The following is a 15,162-nucleotide window of genomic DNA, read 5'->3' on the forward strand; positions in this document are numbered from 1 at the left end:
AGAGGTAGAATAAAGGTAAGGACAATTACTGACTTTGTTACAGAAGTGACGATTAGCAGATTTACAGATAAGGGAGGTTTGAGGGGAAAAGTTTGGGGTCAAGGATAACTGAGATTTCTGACCTTGGCAGGGTTAGAAAATGTAAGAGTTGTAAGCATGAACAAAAAAAAAAGTGGTATGAATATCGCACTATGTATGTGGGCAACTTATTGGGATTTCATGTAGTCCGTGTTTATCGCAATACAGATACATTTTTAAAAAGTGGAGGGAAAAGCTGCATCTACTTACTTCAGGCTTCCAAGAAAATGAAAAGATTGATCAATTGGAAGCTTCTTTTCTTTTGTTACGAGTGTGGGTGTCAGTTAGTTATTATTAAAAGTCACTTAAGAATATTGGCAAGAAGGAGAAAGAACAGATTCCTGAAGGAAGGAAGCTGAAAGAGGAGAATGAGGTGGCAAGGCTTGGGAGATAAGAGACAGACTGTTCCAGGTGCAGAGGTCAACATGGGAGCAAGTTTTTTAAAAAGTAAACCGAATAAAACAGAAACTCCATCATGTGGGATGGTATTGACACCTACATGGTCATCAGGAGCGTTGGAACATTTAGCTCCACAGCACAGACCTCAGCCTCTTGTGCAAAAAGAGTAACTGAAAGCAATAGTAAATTGTAATTCTCTGTGGACCAGCACTAGAGAAGTATAAGACACTTTGACACTGGGTTTCGCTCATATTTGCTGACAGCAGAAGAATGGTGAGACTCAGGAATCTGGTGGGTGTGTGTTTTAGTAGCTCAAGACCCCTCAAACCCTTCAAGCCTCTTTCTATCCCAGTCCCATCTCTTCCTCCAGTCTTCTCTGGCTCCTCATCCCAGTCCCAATCTTCTTGCCCAACTAGTCCCAGTCCACCCTGGCTCTGCAACTGATTCTTAGTCTTCCATCAGCGGAGTTCCAGTCCCAGCCTCTGAGCTCCTCATCCAATCTCAATCTCCCCTTAATCCTCTCCCAATTTAAGGTTCCTTGTCCCAGTTTCCTTTCCCATCCAGTCCCAGGTTTTGCCCCCCAGGCCAACTTCCATTCCCAGTCACTCCTGCCTGCACAGGTTTCTTGTCTTAATTTCCCAGTAATTCTCTTTGTCAGCATCAGATTTATTTTAGGTTACACTGTGGACTTCTCTAGCACCTTCTGAGAATCTCGTAGCACTTCAAAAGCATTCCCAAATTTAAGACTCATTACTCACCTGGAAAGCAGGTATTATTTCCATTTTACAAATGCACAAATTGAGCAAAATAAAGATTATGTGATATTCCCTTCCCTTATTCAGGGATGTCTAAATCGTAGTGTTAATGGCTGAAACACTATTAATCGTTCAAAAGATGGACCAATAGTAATCTAATCTGGGTTTAGTAGCTCCTGATCCTCCTCAGAATCCCTGTAGAGGAAGAAGAAAACTCGATTTCAGAATTTTCAAGAAACATTGGCTCATTGACTGAGATTCAAACACAAATGCGAGTACTGGGAGCCAGCCTAGATGATCCCTAGGGAAACTAAAATCATTGCAGGCTCTCTGAAGTACAGTTTATTTCTCTTCTTCAAAAGGGTGCTGTGAGAATCAATGTTTTTGAGTACTTTTCCTCCCCCAAACAAGTGCACAGCGCTACCCAGCGTTATAATTATCAGCTGGTCACTGAACATCTGGTTCACAAATGGCATTTTTGAACAACTCTAATGTGCGGAGAATGCCTGTTAAAACATTTTTAAAAGGTGGCAAGCCCCTCATATTCACCTAGCTCTTGTTCAATTGTCAACATGTGTTATCCAATGTTTTAAAACCCAAGTGCACCTAGTCAAAAACACAGATGGGGGAAAAAAGAGACATTCAATAATAAATACTTGCAAACCAAAGAAAATGGTGGGGTTTTACTGCTCGCAAAGAACCTTTCTTCTCCGTATCATAAAAAATCTGAAAGGAAGAGTAGCTTAGTAGTCAAGACACAAGAGTGGGATTCAGTAGCTCTGCCAAAGGCTTCCTGCATGACCTTGCACAAGACACTTACCCTCTCTCAGAGAAATTACACATCTGTAATTCAGGGATAATAATATTTCCCTATATCGTGAGGATAAATTCATTAATGTTTGCAAAATGCTTTGTGAAGCTTGAATAAAAGTCACTTTATAATGTGCCAAGTATCATTACTATGCCACACTGTTCTGCTGCTCACACATTAAAAATCATGTATTGAATTGAAAGACCAGATTAAAATGAATTTAAGGTAGCCAAAATGTAAGATTCATAAAAGGCAAAATAATGTACTCAGTAAAGATAATGACAATGTGTCTATATAGTTTACTCCTGAGGAAATTCCTGCATCAAAAATTAAATTCTAGGCCAAAAAAAGTTAAAAATTCTGAGCACAATATTTTAAAATTCTGCAAATTTTATTTGTCAAATAAATGTGGAGGCTCCAGCATAGCAATGAGGAGCACAGGCCACCGGCTGAATGGAGGCAGAAGATCACCAGATCCTGACACAGCACAAGGGCCAGGCCTGCCCCAGAAATGCCTCAGGGGCCCTGCCCCTCCATGCCAGGTGCACCAGGTATGGGCAGACAGGCTCAGGCCGGCAGGATCCAAGTAGGATGACCTGACAGCAAGTGTGAAATATCGGGACAGGGGATGGAGGGTAATAGAAGCCTATAAGAAAAAGACCCCAAAATCAGGACTGTCCCTATAAAATTGGGACATCTGGTCACCCTAGATCCAACTGTTGAGGGGCTTAGTGTGGGGGTATACCGGTGTGGGGTGAGAGCATTCTGTGTGGGACAATCTGGGTGTGGGCAGCTCAGTGGTGGGGGTGGGAGGGATCTGGATGCACAGGGACTGGATGCACATTGGGGGTTCCGGGTGCAGAGGCAATGGAACCCAGGTGATGGTATTTGGGGCTTAGCATGGGAGGGGACAGGTGTGTGAAGATGGGGCTCAGCAAGGGGGTCTGGGTGTAGGGGGGATGGAGCTCAGTGGGGTGTGGATCATCTACAAGGAAATGGGGATTGTTGGGGTGGGGATTCTAGTGGCAGGGAACTCAGCAGGGGATGGTCTGGGTCCAGGGGTGGGGATCCAGATGCAGGTGGGGGGGGGCTTCACAGGAGTCTGGATGCAATGGAGTGGAGTTCAGCGGGACGTAAGGTCCAGGTACAAGGGAGAGGGGACTCAGCAGGGAGGGAGTTGGTGAGAGAGACTCCTTCGGGTGGTCCAAGCGCAGGGGGATGGGGCTCAGTGGGGTGGGAGTTTGTGGGAGCTCAGCAGAAGGTGGGATGGGTGCAGGGATGGGTGTCTGGATGCAGGGGCAGTGGGGCTTTGTGAAAATGGTGGTCTGGATCCGTGGGGAATGGGGCTTAGCAGGGGAGTCTGGGTGCCAGGGGGCTCCAGATGCGAGGGGTGAGGCTTGGTGAGGGGGGGTTTCTGGTGGAGGGGCTTCAGTGAGGGGTTCTGGCTGCATGGGGGTGAGGCTCAGCAGTGGGGACAGGGTATAATGGGTCCAGATGCATGGAGTTTGGGCAGACAGAGGAGCAGCTTCCCGTACTGTGACTGTGACGGGTTGGATCTCAGAAACCCCCTGGGAGCTGCCACCTGATGTGCCAAGGCTACTTCTACCCCTGCTTTCCCTGCCAGCTCAGGACTCCAGCACTCTGTCCTGCTGAGCCAGACACTCCCGTCTGCTCCAACACAGACCCAGGGTCTGAATTACTTGCCCCAAAGCTGCAGACATAACTGAAAGCAGCTCACAGAAGTGTTCCTGCCTTTAACACTCAGATGTCCAACTCCCAATGGGGTTTAAACCCAAATAAATCCATTTTACCCTGTATAAAGCTTATACAGGGTAAACTCAAATTGTCCACTCTCCATAACACTGATAGAGAGATATGCACAGCTGTTTGCTCCCCAAGGTATTAATACATACTCTGAGTTAACTAATAAGTAAAAAGTGATTTTATTAAATACAGAAAGTAGGATTTAAGTGGTTCCAAGTAGTAACAGACAGAACAAAGTAAGTCACCAAGCAAAATAAAATAAAATGCCCAAATCTATGTCTAATCAAACTGAATACAGATAAGATCCTTACCAGTTCCAGGATTCTCCCTTTTACAGACTAATCTCCTTTTAGCCTGGGTCCAGAAATCACTCACACCTCTCGCACACTGTCCTTTGTTCCAGTTTATTTCAAGTATCCTGGGGGGTGGAGAGTCTGTTACTATTGTATAAGCTTTATACAGGGTAAAATTGATTTATTTGGGTTTAGACCCCCCCATTGGGAGTTGGGCATCTAAGTGTTAAAGACAGGAACACTTCTGTTAGCTGCTTTCAGGTAAATCTGCAGCTTTGGGGCAAGTAATTCAGACCCTGGGTCTTTGTTGGAGCAGACGGGCATGTCTGGCTCAGCAAGACAGGGCGCTGGGGTCCCAGACTGGCATGGAAAGCAGGAGCAGAGGTAGTCTTGGCACATCAGGTGGCAGCTCCCAAGGGGATCCAACCTGTCACAGTGACCCCCTCCACCCATGACTGAGGAGCGACAAGGGCAGGAAGGGGTGAGGCAGAGCTTCCTGCAGTTGGTGGAGGTTTCTCACCCAGCCCAGACCACTTCTTGCAAGAGAAGAGCAAGTCCTGTCCTCCCTCGCTCCCAGCCCAGATGGGACTAGCAGCTGAGCCAAGCGCAGGGTAGGAGCCACCGGCCAGGGCATCCCCAGTCCCATCCCCCTATACCCAGTGATTTACCTGTCTGCTGGCTGCTTCGGGTGCCTGAACCAATATGTCCAGCTGCTGGGGAGGGGTGTGAGATCTGTTTTTGGGCTTCTCTTTGCTTCCCTATCAGTCATTTTTCTGCAGGGAAGCAAAGAAATCTGCAGAAGACATGAATTCTGTGCACGCAAAGTGGTGCAAAATTTAGTTGTAGCATTTAGCCCTGGGTCTCATGGACATTGCTTAGCTTAACATGTAGATGCAAAAAATTTTATGAACTAACTGTAGCTATCAAGTTTTTCTATATCAGAAAGTAAAGAAACTTTTATATTCAAATAAGCAAAAAGGTATCATGGTGCAATGTATGTATTTCACAAACAAAAATATGTTAAAAAAATATTAAGATTACAAAGTCAAGCGCTCCTCTGGAAACGTCAGAGGGTTTCATTCTGGCCCCAGATGAGCATGCATTTTGATATGGATTGGCATTTCCAAAACTGACTAGTTCAATAGGAGTTGTGTGTCTAAATCTCCTAGGTCAGCTTTGAAAATCTCAACCCTAGTTTTAAGTGATATGACTACATGCTACTTTTCTCACAGAAACCCTCAAAAGCGTTTATAACATAATGTGACAGACCCAGACCAGTGGGGTACAGGAGTCTGGTAGAGGGCAAATATACTGGTCACTGGATGAGTAGTTTTCTGTTCCCTGAGTGACCAGTGCAGGGGCTGCTCTAGAGTAATCAGGAAAGTGCTAGAACCAGTTAAGGCAGACAGGCTGATTAGAACACCTGCAGCCAATCAAGGGCATCTGGGTTTAAAAAGGAGCTCACTTCAGTTTGTGGTGCACGGTGTGAGGAGCTGAGAGTGGGAGGGTGTGCTGCTGGAGAACTAAGGCCTACAAGTGTTGTCAGACATCAGGAGGAAGGTCCTGTGGTGAGGATAAAGAAGGTGTTTGGAGGAGGTCATGGGGAAGTAGTCCAGGGAGTTGTAGCTGTCATGCAGCTGTTACAGGAGGCACTATAGACAGCTGCGATCCAGAGGGCCCTGGGCTGGAACCCAGAGTAGAGGGCAGGGCCCGGGTTCCCCCCAAACCTCCCAACTCCTGATCAGACACAGGAGGAGTTGACCTGGACTGTGGATTCCACCAGAGGAGAGGATCTCTGAGGTGAGCAAATCCGCTAATAAGCACAGGACCCACCAAGGTAGAGGAGGAACTTTCCCACAGTAAGCACAAGTTGGAGTCTGAATGGTGCAAACTAATGTGTCTAAACTAAAGGCACTGGATTTTTGAACTGATGTTTTCAAGGCTTCTGGTGAGGTTACAGCATAGTTTTTTAGCAATGGACCAAGATGCTATTAAGATGAGAGGAAGTGTGTATATACAGAACACCCGAAAACTGTTCATGGGTCACACAGAAAGGACAGTGATGTTCAATCACACCTCTTTTGGACATTTTTAGATTGAGAAGGTGTGAACTCCTCAGTGCTAACTGGCAAGGGGATTATAATAACCTGATCTAGTATGTACATTCTGGTTCACCAAAATATGTCATAGGAGATATTAAATGAAAGTGAGGATCATGCCAGTTATCAAAATTGTTGTGAAATGTATGTACAGATACTATGTAAGGAGCTGTGTATGTATACTTAAAATGTGTTTTAAAGTCTGTATCAAGGTAGAGGTGACAAATAGGTTTTCTGTCAGACAATACCCCTTTACTCTGCACCTAGGAAGTAATCTGGCAGTGTGATTATATTCATGAAAATTGGATCTCCACCAGGTTTAGCTGAAACACTGCAGAGGACATTAGGGTGAGATAAATGTCTTAGTTTAGACAGAAGGATAGCTTACCAAGTTTAGGCTCTAAAAAGTGCACTGTATTATGATTGTTTTATATGTAACTCTTTACTTTCCATTATCCACACTCACTATGTCTTGAATCTTGAATATGTGATAATACTTTATTGTTGTTGTTGTTTTCCACTATAAATATATCTCAGTTCTGTGGTATTATACAAGGAGCTGATCACGAGTTGAATCATTTAAGCTGGTATGCACATTGTTCCCTGGGGGACAACAGATCCAGTATTTCTGTGACTGTTCAATGGAGAAGAGGCTGGACACTACTAGGGAATGCTTCAAAGTAAGGGTTGGCATAGCCCAGAAGAGAGTGCTTGTGTGGCTAACAAACTGGTGGTGTCAGGGAGCTGACACCCAGTGAAGCACAAACAAGTCTCCCGCTCATTGGAGGGAGCGGGTAACAAGGTGACACACAGTCCTGGATACCTAAAGAACTGTCACAAAAGTACTGGCATATTTCCAAGTAGCATCTTCAGGAGCTCTGGGAGATAACATACATCATCCTCACCTTGGGAATGTCTTTAGCTGTGGACTCTGGGGATATATATATCCAAGTCACAACCTGACCGCTGATGACATTGGACCACTGCCACTAGATCAGCTGGATGCTAAACGTTTAAGATTTAAGGTTTGGAATTTTGGATATTCCCTCTCCTTTGCATGTCATTTTTGTACCCACTTTGTTCTTCTTCTTCTCTAACCATGTGTGATGGGGTGATGGGACAGATGGGTCCCACCCTGACAACCAGAAGGTTAAGGAGAACCTGTGGATACAGTTGGCACTGCCCTGTTACACCTGCACCAAATGTCAGGTATGGAAAGGGGAGTTAAAAGGACAAGACCGAGCACACTTCAGGGCTGACCAGCAGAGCTGCCCAGAGAGGGAGAGGGCCAAAACAGGCAGTTTGCCCTGGGCCCTCCATTTGAGAGAGCCCCCAAACTGAATGGCATTGTGACCTGGCACACTGGGTCGCAGCATCACTCAGGTTTGTCCTGTTCAGCCCTCCAGCAGGCCAAACCTGAGTGGCACTGAGACACCACACACCAGGTCACAATGCCTGGATCAGGAAGCTGGGTCCAGCCCCACAAGACAAGGGTGAGTGCGGGGCAGACTCACTCTCCAACACACACACACACACACACACACACACACACACACACCCTCCTCTCAGAGGTAATTTTTGGAAGGGTGGGATTCAGTTTCAGATTTAGCCCCAGGTCCCCAAAAACCTCTGTGCAGCCCTGCTGACCAGGAAGGAGAGCAGAGGTCCACTTCTCCTGGTGGAAAAGAAGCCTGGTTGCAACACAGAGATCGCGCTCGCTACCAGGCAAATAAGCCTTTGCCAATAGGGACACCCAGATCCTTGAGGATCAACAGAAGCATGGACTGTTTTGAGACAAGTCCTAGCTAGAAGGGCAGGTTCCCACTGAAGGTTCAGACAACCCTTTTTGAGTTCTTAGTTCCTCATTTGCTTTGGACCTTAACAGACTAGAAGGGGTAGGACTAAAGGCCAGGGAGCCTCACAGAGACAATAACAGACCAGCAGAGACCTGCAGCTGGACGAATCATACCCTGATAGGCCACAGGGGAGTGCCACAGAGGCAACCCTGTCACTGATCTATTTTAAGCCGTCCTGAGACACTTTATGAATGCTGCATTTTGGCCTGGTTATTGGGATGCTTACTGTATGAATATATTGGTTTATTTCCAATAGGAGGTTGCCTGGAAAAACAGGCAGGAAGGAAAAATATGGTTCAAGACAACCATCTCTCCATTAACATTTTTGAGTTGTTAAGGGACAATGCCAGAACTATTAGTTTTGATGATTTTGCCTCAGTCTCCAGTCAACTTATAAAACTGGTTTTGAATAGGGAAGGAAAGGTCCATGAATGGCAAGGAACAACTGTAGCAGCTTTTAAATAAGCACAAACTCTCAAGAGAGAAGCAGTAGATTCATAGATTCAAAGTTTCCAGTTGTTCAGGGGAACTAGTCTGAGACAAAGCTAGGGTGTCTGGAGAACCTAGGCCTGCTTAGGTCACCATCACAGGAAGGCTGGGCTTCAGGTAAGAGATAGACATGCACATAGGCGGTTGTTTTAAAATCTTTTTTTCTCTAATGCTTTGTTCCAACTAATAAAATAGACTGTGCTTTGGTTTAATAAGGTTGCCTCATCACTGTGTACCACTGGTCACATACCTAAAGGGAACAACTACAAGGTGCTCAAACTCAGTTGGACCTATGGGATAACAATCATGGATACATAAGGTACCGTAGCCCGGGGTCTGGTTGAGGAATGGGAGAACTGCAAAATTCCGTCCCAAGATATATAAAGGTATGAGGCCGGGCACCTGAAAGGATGCATTATGAGAGGGGGCGGGGAAAGATGCAGCTAGTCCTGCAACTATTACACTATCTAAGTCAACTCTGGAAAATATCGACCTTGCAAAGTCATTGCCACGATGAGCATAACAAATTGACTGTTCTCCCCAAGGAAGACTTTTAGTATCAGCAGGAGACTTTTAAAACCCACCTTTTCGCCCTCTGAAAGACTCTGCTGACCGGAAATGAAAACATTTCCAAAATGAAAAAATATTCATCTCTTGATTTCCATTCATTTTAATGGTGCTTTTTCTCTCTCTACACGTGTGTTCAAGGAATACTTAAAAGGATGATTTTTGTAGTAAAATCAGGCCAGAGTCACAGTGCCCCCTAGACCACAGAGAAATTGGTCTAATATTGTAATTGTAAAGTGCAGGTTCTAGTTAAGGGCCTGGTCCAAACCCCACTGAAGTCAACACACAATGATGACCAATTCTGGAAGTTTTGCTTTAAACTCTTTCATACAGGGACTTACTCCTAATTGACCAAGAAACACTTTCCAAAAGTCTCCCTCCCCTGTGGCCAGTTACAACATATCAAATAAAGTTTATAATGAAACATTAAAGAAAATATATTGTTGTAAGGAATATTTTAGGAGGGCTCTAATGAGTATTATACAATAAGATACACTGCACAAAATGGAGGAATGTACAATACCACAACTCCATATTACCACTGGATTTTTTTTTCTTTTTTCTTATTCCAGTTCTTCCAGTACCATCTTTCATTCATCTTCGCCAGCATTTTGACTTTCACCTTATGCAAAAAGATCACATTGTAAAAATAGCAATAGCCTTATTACTTACTTCAGCTTGCAACAGTTAAACATACAGTAGGTAATCAGTTAAAGTCAGCTTGATGCTTATGTAATGCAAGAGTTTAACCACAGAAGATATACAGCATGGGCAGTGGCAATATGAGCTTCAGCACAAATCCTCTTTGAACAACATGGAAGGACCACTTCTGGGTGAAAGAGGGAAGCTCAGTCTCTGTGTCAGTTCAAATTAAATAATGCTTGACTGGCATGGGAAGCTATGCAAGCGCTGTCCTAGTGACAGCATTGAAACTGTCCATAAAGCTTTGTCAGTTAGGGCCAAGTTTGACCATGTGTTTTGGTGACAGTCACTTGACTGAGAACATAAACTCATTTCAAGCAGTGAGCAAACATTGGAATTTCTCAGCTGTTCCATGGTCCAGCAGTGAAAGTTTTTAAAAGAACAGGCCTCCCTCAGGAAAAGATCAAAACATTATGGCACCACCGTAGTGGACTTTGGTGTCCGTTGCTGACAATATGGCACCTTTGAGAGCACTACGTTAACTTTTTTAAAAATTTTAACAGTCACTGCCATAGCCCAGGCAGAGGACAGTTGGAATGCAGCCATGATATTTGTTATGATTTTACAGACTGGGCCAGTTTGGTGATCCAACGGTAATGCTGTGCACTAACCAGGAAACCTGGGTCAGTTCCCAGTTCTGGTCTTTTGCCCTCTAAGCTAGTTAGTACTAGAAGTGCTTCAGCAAAAATTAACTTAGTCTGTGCTGCTAGTGGAGAGCTTCTCATTTAAGTGTTTGCAGTGTTATTTGTTTCTCCAACTCTGTTCTCCTACCCTCCTTTCCATTTGCCCAATCTCATGCTTTTATGTCAACCTAGCATTCTTCTATACAGCAATTTCTTTTACTTTTCAAGCAGCACTACTGCACAACATGCAAGGAGAGTGTCCAGGTATATCCATTATACTTAGTGTAATAAAAATATGGCCTTACTTTTTGAATCATCAGAGCTAAGTTTTTTTTCATGTAGTTGCTCTTTGTCTTCTTCATTAAAATCAGGAGCAGTGGGATACAGTTCTGGGACATTTTTCTGTCGACTCATGCTCTTTCTTCTCCTCTTCTCTACCAGAAAGCTAAATGAAATGATTTCCTGATGTAATTGTTATAGCATTGTTAGTTTCACAGCACACTTCAGACTACATGCAGGGAGAGAACAGAGCATTGTCTCTTACTTATGGCATGGGATTTAGAGCCAGGAATGCTGAATTCTAACTATACTAACCACTCTACTTCACAGGAAGGAAGGAGGATTAGCAATTCATATTTATAGAGTGCTTTGAAGATGAACAGCACAAAGTATTACCACCACCCTGCGTCAATGTGGTATTGTACAAGGGGAGACTCCTCTCTTTCTGCAACACAACACCCAGGCCTTGAGTCAATGCCCAGTTCACCTCCCTATCTTGAGTCTGCCTTAACTGGTAATACAAAACCAGCAACATAACATACATGTCCCCGAGCATGACTGTCCCCTAGATTCCTCCCTCCAGAAAAGACTCCAGCTACCTTTATCTCAGTTGGAGTTAATGAATCACATCTGCCACAAGTATTTATCACCAGGACTTCAGCATCTTTAGGCAGGTTTCTAACAGTGGCTAAGAGGCTGGACAAAATCATAGCCTTGCCACAAGGGTGTTCTGACTACATGGAGAACCACACTCATAGTATGGCTTTCACTGAAGGTACGTAAAGATGTATGTTTAGTTTTTATACAAGTGTTTGTAATGGATAAAGATTTCCTCTAGTAATTAGGAAAGAGGGTTCTAGATGAAGGCAAAGAAGCGTTGGTTAGGGCATTGGTTTTCAAACTTTTTGTCTGGTGACCTAGTTGAAGAAAATTGTTGATGCCCATGTCCCAGTGGAGCTGGGGATGAGGGGTTTGAGGTGTGGGAGGGGCTCAGGGCTGAGGAGAAGGGTTAGGGTGCTGGGGTGAAGGCTGTGGGGTGGGGCTGGGGATGAAGGCTTTGGGATACAGGAGGGGGATCTGGGCTTGGGGGGAGATCAAGGCTTGGGCAGGGGGTTGGGGTGCAAGAGGAGGTCAAGGTTCTGGGCTGGGGTGCAGGCTCTGTGGTGGGGCCAGGGATGAGGGGTTTGGGGTGCAGGAAGGGGCTTTGGGTTTGGGGGGCCCAGAATTCTGAATCATGCTCTAGCTGTTTAAAACTCAAGTGAATGTAACAGACCAGCAAATCCAGCCCTCTGTGTTACTATTCCCAGGGCAGAACTTGTATGGAAGAGAGGAAATTTGACAAAAAAAGAAAACTCTTTGCCATCCACCCACTGAACATGGCAGAGAGTATTTTCCTCAGTATATTCACAGAAAAATCCTCTACTAGAACTTATCAGAGAAGCTACCTGAGAGGTTGGCATTTTTTGAATGAATGGGGGAGAACACCATATAAGGCTCTCAACTGGTTGATGTTCATTTTTCTTAAACATGTGATCAGTCCCTTTAGGTTAGAATTCATGACAATGCCCAGCTGCTCTTAATAGTGAGAAGGCTGTAGATGCCACAGCAGAACAAGGCACTGGGGCAAGAGGAGGGGCCCTTCCTGCGAAAGCATTCCCCAGAACAAATGGAATTACCAAAAGTGTTTCATTATTTTAGATCATTCCATTGTTTTTATGTTTCTTCTTTTTCGCTACTTGAGTCCTTAATTGTCTAATTTTCTACCCTTCCAACTTGAGGCACGGAGTGATAATGATCATATATTTTGCCTTAATGGATCAAATGAACCTTCGGTACCAAATCATATCATTTCCTACACATCAGCTGCATCAGAAATAAATCTAAAAACATCAGGGAATTGGTTGATTATTTTTTTTACCCTTCTCTGTTCCCATATTATAATTAACAAAGCTGCAGGCAATCTGTCAGAAAACCAAGGTTAAGTGAATTGTGCTGATAGAGCAACTAACTATTCAAGGCTGATTTGCTTGAGTAAGCCAAATAATGCAAGTGACACATTTTGATAAGTGATCGGGTTTAACTAAATATTCTAGATGCTTACAAAGCTTTTGATGAGGTGACGGCTGTATTGAAAATTCTCTGAATGCCCTTTCTAAACAGAAGAAGTTGGTTATATATTACAGACCCTATACACACTATATTTCTAGGTTTTTATATCGAGTAAACAAGCTTAAAAGTATTGAAGTTTGATGTTACACTTACCTAAGAGGTACAGGGCTCTCTAAATTTAAATTCACACTTCTTGGAGCACAGCTTTCTCCTTCTCAGCTTTCTATCTAGGTACTCATATGGCCCATATCACCAGAACATCTTAGTCCCTCACAAACATTAGAGAAACATACATGTCTTCTCACTCCTGTTAGGTAAAGTACAAATGGAGAACTGCACATGGAGACATTAAGTGACTTGTCATTTGTCACACAACAAGACAAAGGCAGCACTGTGCACAAAACCCTGATCCTCTAAGTCCCAGTCCAGTGTTTTAACCATCCTTTCTCATCCTAAAATGTTGGCCAGCTATAGGCCACTAAACAGGTGGATACTCCAGACAACTCCAACAACCTACACACTTGTAATGAATCAGAAAGTCACCACAGAAAAGGTAAATCAAAAATAATATTATACAGACCCTAGCCTAAGCCTTCTCTCTAATGTGAGCTAGCTGTATGGGACCTTTTCTCCTTAGGACCGGTCTACTCAGACTCTGGCTTCATCTCCCCAGAGGCTATTCTCATCTTTCTTGTGTACAGGGTGAAATCTAATGAACCATGCCTCCCATAGTGAGTCAGAAGTAATTCACCTGCAGCTCCTAGGAGGCTACCAATATCTTCTGTCAAGACAGAATAAGACAATCCTGCCATCCTTCTCTTAACTGTGTCAGTTGCAATGATCTCAGGATACCATTTCCTACAGTTCTTGGCATATCTCCCAGAAGCAATAGATTCTGAGAGCTTTGAAAAGGCCTCTGGTGCCCGGTAGGACAACTATCTGTACTATTTCAATACAAACCATTTTTATTACCTTCTGCATTTGCTTGGAATAAGTCTAATCCTTATGAGTATGCACATAAGCCAGCTGGAGCACTTCTGTACCTGGACATAAGCTGGTTTTACAAGTGTTCCATGGAACTGAAATGGCTCATAGAATGGTTAATTTCTTTAGGCTTCCTATATTCCTAACAGCTTAAGTCTTTAAAATAAATGCATACTATGATCACCATCTGGCTTTCTGCTTGTTTGCAGATCTTTGTTCATGTATTCAAGGCTTTTATGTAAAGCACAAAAAAGAGGGATTTAACCCAGACTTCTTTAATACCACAAGTCTTCTAGATATGATTAAGTATCTATCATTTCTCTCAATTCCTCCTTCAGTGGTATAGAGTTGTAATCAACCCCTGTCACCCTTTCTTCATGACTGAGAGGAGTTAGTCTCAATGAATCACCATCAAGCTTACATCGCAGATTAAGGTGTTCAAATAGCTTTGTTGTGGTTCATACTATAGATAGTTCTCTGAAACACAGTGGTGTTCACTGAACATTCCCTGGGTGACTAACAGTCTTGCCTGTAAATCAAACGCCTTGGCACCTGACAAATTCCCATGTATTTTGAATCAAGTTATGAGGCATTTTCATTTGATATTGTCTGAGTCAAAACAATTAAATTGATTTTATAACATCAAAGTACTCACCTGTGGAATGCAAATAAAATGAAGGCTCCCGTGATGAGTAGTATCAAGATGATGAACACTTGCATGTATGCTGAAAAATAATTGCACTTTAGTGTCATCTAAAGCTGCCACAGGTTTTTTTCTTCTTCTTTAAATACTACTTGGGGCAGCCTGCAGATTAAATACAGGAACAGCATGGAGAGTTCTGTACTAACTGCATGCACTAATCTCTGAAATAGCAGCAGCTTTTTGCAGCCAATATGTGCTCTCCTTTGTAAGGTCTAAGACACTCAGCTGTTCCCAGAAGCTATTGTTTGGAGTCTTGATTTTTCTGCTGAGTATTGACGCCATTACACTAAGAATCCTGATTAGTTTACCTTTTTAAAAGGTTATTCTTCACCTCTCTCCTTTGATTTGCAAATAAAACACGAAAACAACTTCAAAATTCAGCCAATTTCTGAAGGAATTCCCCTTTAAACCTTTTCTCAGACATGTAGACGTACAGTAGCAATGTGTTTGAACTCCCAAGGTATCACAATAAATGCATATACACTCACCCAGAACCAAATTTTTAAGGAAGTCGTTTATTCTGACCAGAACTGTGTTGGAAGTTACAATTATTGTACAATTAGATATTCAAGGGGAAAGTTTTAATTTTGATGAATCAGCATTTTCAAACAAAAAAGTGTTTTGTTGAAAATGTTCCAATCAGTTCCAATA

The 15,162-nt window shown here is 43.5% G+C and overlaps 1 long non-coding RNA gene across 1 annotated transcript; it reads right to left on the minus strand.

Annotated features, from left to right (window-relative positions):
• Positions 1–9,663: 9,663 nt before the first annotated feature.
• On the minus strand, positions 9,664–14,533 carry LOC127050870 (uncharacterized). The gene is made up of 3 exons (XR_007774338.1): positions 14,464–14,533; positions 10,742–10,881; positions 9,664–9,733 (listed from the first exon to the last, which is right to left on the minus strand). It is a non-coding gene; the product is annotated as an uncharacterized LOC127050870 (long non-coding RNA).
• Between the last annotated feature and the right edge of the window lie 629 nt (positions 14,534–15,162).

Source organism: Gopherus flavomarginatus, chromosome 1 (genome assembly GCF_025201925.1).
Source record: "Gopherus flavomarginatus isolate rGopFla2 chromosome 1, rGopFla2.mat.asm, whole genome shotgun sequence".
NCBI lineage: Eukaryota > Metazoa > Chordata > Testudines > Testudinidae > Gopherus > Gopherus flavomarginatus.